An 8,489-nucleotide genomic window follows, 5' to 3' on the forward strand; every position below is an offset into this window, starting at 1 on the left:
TCTCTCTCTCTCTCTCTCTCTCTCTCTCTCTCTCTCTCTCTCAGTAACTATCTGTTGCTCTCAGCCCTTTCATGCAAAATAAGTTTCTTCCGGATTATCTCTCTCTGTCTGTCTGTCTGTCTGTCTGTCTCTCTCTCTCTCTCTCTCTCTCTCTCTCTCTCTCTCTCTCTCTCTCTGTTACCTAATGTGTTTCACATAGTCCTCGATTATCTATTCACAAAGACTAATAATTCATATTATTCAATTATCATTATCAATTATGCATTTTATCTACAGATTTCTACACCTCTCAAGAATCTGGGTACGACCAGAGACCAAGATTATCTTCGTGGGGAGAAAAGAAGAATTTCAGGCCATACTTCGGGCACCAGTATTCCGCAACACTGTCCATATCCTGTACGTAAGTCTGAATGATCCGACTTACGAAGCTCTGCAGAATTCTCCTGGACGAATATGTCCACTGGGAAAGGATTTAAATTTATTCACGGACCACGAATCTGCTGGAAATTTTTGTAAGTTTATTCGGTATCTATTCTAATGTTAATTTTAGGTTCTTAATTAACCCTTTATCTACTTATATTATTATTATTATTATTATTATTATTATTATTATTATTATTATTATTATTATTACTATCCAAGCTATAACCCTAGTTGGAAAAGCAAGATGCTATAAGCCCAGGGGCTCCAACAGGGAAAAATAGCCTAGTGAGGAAAGGAAATAAGGAAATAAATAAATGAAGAGAACAAATTAACAATAAATCGTTCTAAAAAAAGTAACAACGTCAAAACAGATATGTTATATATAAACTATAAACAACATCAAAAACAAATATGTCATAAATAAACTATAAAAAGACTCATGTCCGCCTGGTCAACAAAAAAGCATTTGCTCCAACTTTGAACTTTTGAAGTTCTACTGATTCAACTACCCGATTAGGAAGATCATTCCACAACTTGGTAACAGCTGGAATAAAACTTCTAGAGTACTGCGTAGTATTGAGCCTCATGATGGAGGAGGCCTGGCTATTAGAATTAACTGCCTTCCTAGTATTACGAACAGGATAAAATTGTCCAGGGAGATATGTTAATCTTCTGCTGACTCATTTGTTAGTTACCAAGTTGTGGAATGATCTTCCTAATCGGGTAGTTGAATCAGTAGAACTTTAAAAGTTCAAAGTTGGAGCAAATGTTTTTATGTTGACCAGGCTGACATGAGTCTTTACATAGTTTAGATATGACACATCTGTTTTTGACGTTGTTAATAGTTTATATAGGGCATATCTGTTTTGACGTTGTTACTGTTTATAGAATGATATATTGTTGATTTATTCTTATCATTTATTTATTTCCTTATTTCCTCTCTTCACTGGGCTATTTTTCCCTATTAGAGCCCTTGGGCTTATAGCATCTTGCTTTTCCAACTTGGGTTGTAGCTTGGCTAGTAATAATAATAATAATAATATTAAAACCAATTGGGAAAACAGAAGCCCATTATGGAACCTTTAAAGAATATTTTATCATTTATTCCTAGTATCTCTTTTTTGAAAACTCATTAATTACTAATTATATTAGTTATTTTTTTTTATAATCATATACTGTTGGAAATTTTCATTAAATATAGTAAAGGCCTGGCAACATTTATTCCAGGATTTTTACCGTTTTAAAAACAGATATAATGACGTAAAGGAGTGATATTACGGTCACTAACCCGTAAAACATAAGAACAAAGTAAGGCAAAATTACGGTCGCCTGCATTTTACTGAAATACGGCTGAGAACTTCCGATGAATTTTTTTTTTTTTTTTATGAAGCTTCATCTGTGGTGGATAATGTGGGAGGGTGGGCTGTGGAACCCTAGCAGTACCAGCTGAACTCGGTTGAGTCCCTTGTTAGGCTGGAGGAACGTAGAGAGTAGAGGTCCCCTTTTTTGTTTTGTTTCATTTGTTGATGTCAGCTACCCCCCAAAATTGGGGGAAGTGCCTTGGTATATGTATGTATGTATGTAAGTGTACTCAGTTTTCTTTTTGTACATTTATTTTTATTGACTGAAAGAAATGATTTGAAATATCATTATAATATAATTTTATTCTCGTCAATATCAAAGCTTCGTCTGAAAGAGTGACCTTAATCAGACGCTGCCTCTCCTGCAATGATGGAAAACCCGAAGGAAAATTGTTGGGATCTTGGCTTTTCAACTCCTCTCATATAGCTTCTGGACGGAACCTGTTTCCCTGTGAGTATATTAGGGATTATAGTCGATTTTTTTCAGCGAGGCAGATTTGGACCGACTCGCAGCGGTGCCCTTTTAGCTCGGAAATGTTTTCTGATCGCTGATTGGTTAGACAAGGTAATTCTAACCAATCAGCGAACAGTAAACTTTTCTGAGCTAAAGGGGCACCGATGCGAGTCGGTGCAAATGCGCCTCATTAAAAGAAATTAAACGTGTTTTTACTTTTAATACACTAATAAAATTGATTATAATTACAATTATTAGATTATTTGAAATATCTACTAGCTATATCAATTAGGAATTATTATTATTATTATTATTATTATTATTATTATTATTATTATTATTATTATTATTATTATTATTATTATCATCATCTTTAACATTATCATGATACAACCCTAATTGAAAAATTGGAAAAGCAGGAGGCTATAATAAAACTATAAAGCCCTTTATTCTTGTCTCCCAGATGAAGCAAACAGCCTGAATGGTTACCGCATTCAAGCCGTCTCTCTCCCTTACTTCCCAATCGTGGAATTCCAGATGGACAAGAATAATCTTTCCAGGCTCAGTCTGCTGGAAGACTGCCTAAGCAGGCGGGTCATAGAAGCAGTGTCGCCCATCATGAATTTCACGTAAGTATTTTTAACTTGAGGTTTAGTGCTTAGTATGGAATAATATTCAAAAGGAAATAAGTCATTATTATTATTATTATTATTATTATTATTATTATTATTATTATTATTATTATTATTATTATTATTATTATTATTATTATTATTATTATTATTTTTATTATTATTACTAGCTATGCTATAAACCCAGCTGGAAAAGCAAGATGCTATAAGCCCAAGGGCTCCAATAGGGAAAAATAGCCCAGTGAGGAAAGGAAATAAGGGAATAAATAAATGATGAGAACAAGTTAACAATAAATCATCCTAAAACAGTAACAGCGTCAAAAACAGATATGTCCTATATAAACTATTAACAACGTCAAAAACAGATATGTCATATATAAACTATAAAACGACTCATGTCAGCCTGGTCAACATGAAAACATTTGCTCCAACTTTGAGCTTTTGAAGTGGATTATACTCGTTCAAATCAGTTAATGAAGTAAGACTCCATCATAACCTTCTTAAAAGTTTTAAGAAGATTTAAATCTATGAAGAAATAGGGATCCAAATGAGACTTTCGATTTAAACCTACGGATTACGGTGGTTTTAAAATAGCCATATGCATATCTGATACCTAAAATCATTGGTATTCAATTCCTCTCTCCACAGATACGGTGTCTCTGCCCTACCAGATATGCATTCTGGCACTTACGGTGTTTTTAAAATAGCCATATGCATATCTGATACCTAAAATCATTGGTATTCAATTCCTCTCTCCACAGATACGGTGTCTCTGCCCTACCAGATATGCATTCTGGCACTTACGGTGTTTTTAAAATAGCCATATGCATATCTGATACCTAAAATCATTGGTATTCAATTCCTCTCTCCACAGATACGGTGTCTCTGCCCTACCAGATATGCATTCTGGCACTTACGGTGTTTTTAAAATAGCCATATGCATATCTGATACCTAAAATCATTGGTATTCAATTCCTCTCTCCACAGATACGGTGTCTCTGCCCTACCAGATATGCATTCTGGCACTTACGGTGTTTTTAAAATAGCCATATGCATATCTGATACCTAAAATCATTGGTATTCAATTCCTCTCTCCACAGATACGGTGTCTCTGCCCTACCAGATATGCATTCTGGCACTTACGGTGTTTTTAAAATAGCCATATGCATATCTGATACCTAAAATCATTGGTATTCAATTCCTCTCTCCACAGATACGGTGTCTCTGCCCTACCAGATATGCATTCTGGCACTTACGGTGTTTTTAAAATAGCCATATGCATATCTGATACCTAAAATCATTGGTATTCAATTCCTCTCTCCACAGATACGGTGTCTCTGCCCTACCAGATATGCATTCTGGCACTTACGGTGTTTTTAAAATAGCCATATGCATATCTGATACCTAAAATCATTGGTATTCAATTCCTCTCTCCACAGATACGGTGTCTCTGCCCTACCAGATATGCATTCTGGCACTTACGGTGTTTTTAAAATAGCCATATGCATATCTGATACCTAAAATCATTGGTATTCAATTCCTCTCTCCACAGATACGGTGTCTCTGCCCTACCAGATATGCATTCTGGCACTTACGGTGTTTTTAAAATAGCCATATGCATATCTGATACACAAAACATTGGTATTTATTCTTATCTCCACAGATACGGTGTCTCTGCCCCGCCAGATATGCATTCTGGCACTTACGGTGTTTTTAAAATAGCCATATGCATATCTGACACCCCAAAACATTGATATTCAATTCTTATCTCACAGATAAGGTGTCTCTGCCCCGCCAGATATGCATTCTGGCACTTACGGTGTTTTTAAAATAGCCATATGCATATCTGACACCCAAAAACATTGATATTCAGTTCTTATCTCACAGATACGGTGTCTCTGCCCCGCCAGATATGCATTCTGGTACTTACGGTGTTTTTAAAATAGCCATATGCATATCTGACACCCAAAACATTGGTATTCAATTCCTATCTCACAGATATGGTGTCTCTGCCCAGCCAGATATGCATTGTGGCACTTACGGTGTTTTTAAAATAGCCATATGCATATCTGATACACAAAACATTGGTATTCAATTCTTATCTCACAGATACGGTGTCTCTGCCCCGCCGGATATGCATTCTGGCACTTATGGTGCTTTTAAAATAGCCATATGCATATCTGATACACAAAACATTGGTATTCAATTCTTATCTCACAGATACGGTGTCTCTACCCCGCCGGATATGCATTCTGGCACTTACGGTGTTTTTAAAATAGCCATATGCATATCTGACACCCAAAACATTGGTATTCAATTCCTATCTCACAGATATGGTGTCTCTGCCCCGCCGAATATGCATTCTGGCACTTACGGTGCTTTTAAAATAGCCATATGCATATCTGACACCCAAAAACATTGGTATTCAATTCCTATCTCACAGATATGGTGTCTCTGCCCAGCCAGATATGCATTCTGGCACTTACGGTGCTTTTAAAATAGCCATATGCATATCTGATACACAAAACATTGGTATTCAATTCCTATCTCACAGATATGGTGTGTCTGCCCCGCCAGATATGCATTCTGGCACTTACGGTGCTTTTAAAATAGCCATATGCATATCTGATACACAAAACATTGGTATTCAATTCTTATCTCACAGATACGGGGTCTCTGCCCCGCCGGATATGCATTCTGGCATTTACGGCGTTTTTAAAATAGCCATATGCATATCTGATACACAAAACATTGGTATTCAATTCCTATCTTCACAGATACGGTGTCTCTGCCCCGCCAGATATGCATTCTGGCACTTACGGTGTTTTTAAAATAGCCATACGCATATCTGATACACAAAATCATTGGTATTCAATTCTTATCTCCACAGATATCTTCACAGATATGGTGTCTTTGCCCCACCGGATATGCATTTTGGCACTTACGGCGTTTTTAAAATAGCCATATGCATATCTGACACCCAAAACATAGGTATTTATCCTTATCTCACAGATACGGTGTCTCTGCCCCGCCGGATATGCATTCTGGCACTTACGGTGCTTTTTAAATAGCCATATACATATCTGATAGACAAAATATTGTTATTCAATTCTTATCTTCACAGATACGGTGTCTCTGCCCCACCAGATATGCATTCAGGCACTCTGAGGAGCAATGGAAGCTGGACTGGCCTCATTGGCCTCCTTGAGAAGGAAGAGGCCGACATGACGTTCATGATTGCGAACAGTGATAAGAGTTATCCCGTCATGGACCACGCCAGGCTGGTGAAGTCAGACAGAGTCGTCATTGTTACGCTCAAGCCCCAGTCTCTGCCACAGTACTTCGTTATAGTACAACCCTTCGCAGGTATTTGGGTGTGTGACGCCATTCTCCCGGCGTTTTGATCCCCCCCCCCCTCTCTCTCTCTCTCTCTCTCTCTCTCTCTCTCTCTCTCTCTCTCTCTCTCTCTCTCTCTCTCTCTCTCTCTCTCTCTCTCTCTCTCTATATATATATATATATATATATATATATACAAATTTATATATGCAAATATACATAAATGAATATATATATATATATATATATATATATATATATATATATATATATATATATATATATATATATGCATGCATAGTTTTTAGAATTCATGCTTACCTAAGAAAACACATGATTATTTGTATATGTCTATTTATACCCGGTTATATATATATATATATATATATATATATATATATATATATATATATATATATATATATATATATATATTTAAATGAGCATTTAGGTAAATCCTATTGCACTCTCATACAAGCTTCTTGGACTAGGGCTCGATTCCCCGGCCGGCCAGAAGCTATTGTCATTGAGTGGTTCCCCCTTGGGTCTCTGGTTCCGTGGTATAAGAGAGTATCCAGATATTAAGGTTATAAAATATATGGCTTATTTGAATAAGAAAAACACGTCTATGTGTGGAAAATTCATCTTATATACATATATATATATATATATATATATATATATATATATATATATATATGTCTATGCATATATATTTATATATATATATATATATATATATATATATATATATATATATATATATATATATATATATACATATATATATACATATATATATATATATATATATATATATATATATATATATATATATATATATATATATATATATATATATATATATACTTATATATATATTTATTTATATATATATATATATATATATATATATATATATATATATATATATATATATATATATATATATATATATATATATATATAATGTTTATACATTGTAATCCATTACATTTATCTATAAAGGCCTCAAATACCTCTTAATATCGAATTTCCCAAAAACGAATTCATCCTTTCTTCACCCAGTCGAGGTTTGGATGTACGTAGCAGCCAGCATCCTGATCTGGGCCTTATTCTTCTGGTTGTTGCAAAAGTTGAGATCAGAAACGGTGGGTGGAGAGAAGGTGACGTTCAACTGGTCTATTTTCCATAGCTTCGCTGTGATATTGGAGGATCCTCCGCCTAGCATTCCAACACACACCATTGGACAGGTGAGATTCTGGTTTTTTTTTTTCAGTTGATGGATTTTGATATAGATCTTATTCATATAAATAGAGAAATAATACTGGTAGTTACATACCTACTCACGCAAACTTATTTACATCTGCACTGTATATATATATATATATATATATATATATATATATATATATATATATATATATATATATATATATATATATATATATATATGTATGTATGTATGTATGTATGTATGTATGTATATATATATATATATATATATATATATATATATATATATATATATATATATATATATATATATATATATATATGTTTATATATTCATATATATGTGAGTGTATGTATACACTGTATATATGCATATAAATGGATACATCTATATATATATGTATATATATATATATATATATATATATATATATATATTTATATATATATGTATATATATATATATATATATATATATATATATATATATTTAATATATATATATGTATATATATACATATATATGCATATATATAAATATACATACATATATATATATGTATATATACATATGTACAGTATTTATCTCTCTCTCTCTCTCTCTCTCTCTCTCTCTCTCTCTCTCTCTCTCTCTCTCTCTCTCTCTCTCTGTATATATATATATATATATATATATATATATATATATATATATATATATATATATATATATATATATATATATATATATATATATATATATATATATATATATATATATATATAACAATCTCCAATAATCTAAAACTTACCTCACTATCACAAAATACATGCAATATCATAACAAAATTATACGAATTGGTACTATAAAGGAAACAGTGATTTCAGTAAAAAAACAGCGACCGTAATTTTACTATACTTTGTTATCATATTTTACGATTTGGTGACCGCAATATCACTCCTTCACGTCAACATATCAGTTTTTAATACCATAAAAATCCTGGAATAAATCTTGCCAGACATTTCCCGTTACTAAGTCAAATATTATACCAAGAAAACTATTTTTTT

Source organism: Palaemon carinicauda, chromosome 14 (genome assembly GCF_036898095.1).
Source record: "Palaemon carinicauda isolate YSFRI2023 chromosome 14, ASM3689809v2, whole genome shotgun sequence".
In the NCBI taxonomy this organism is placed as follows: domain Eukaryota; kingdom Metazoa; phylum Arthropoda; class Malacostraca; order Decapoda; family Palaemonidae; genus Palaemon; species Palaemon carinicauda.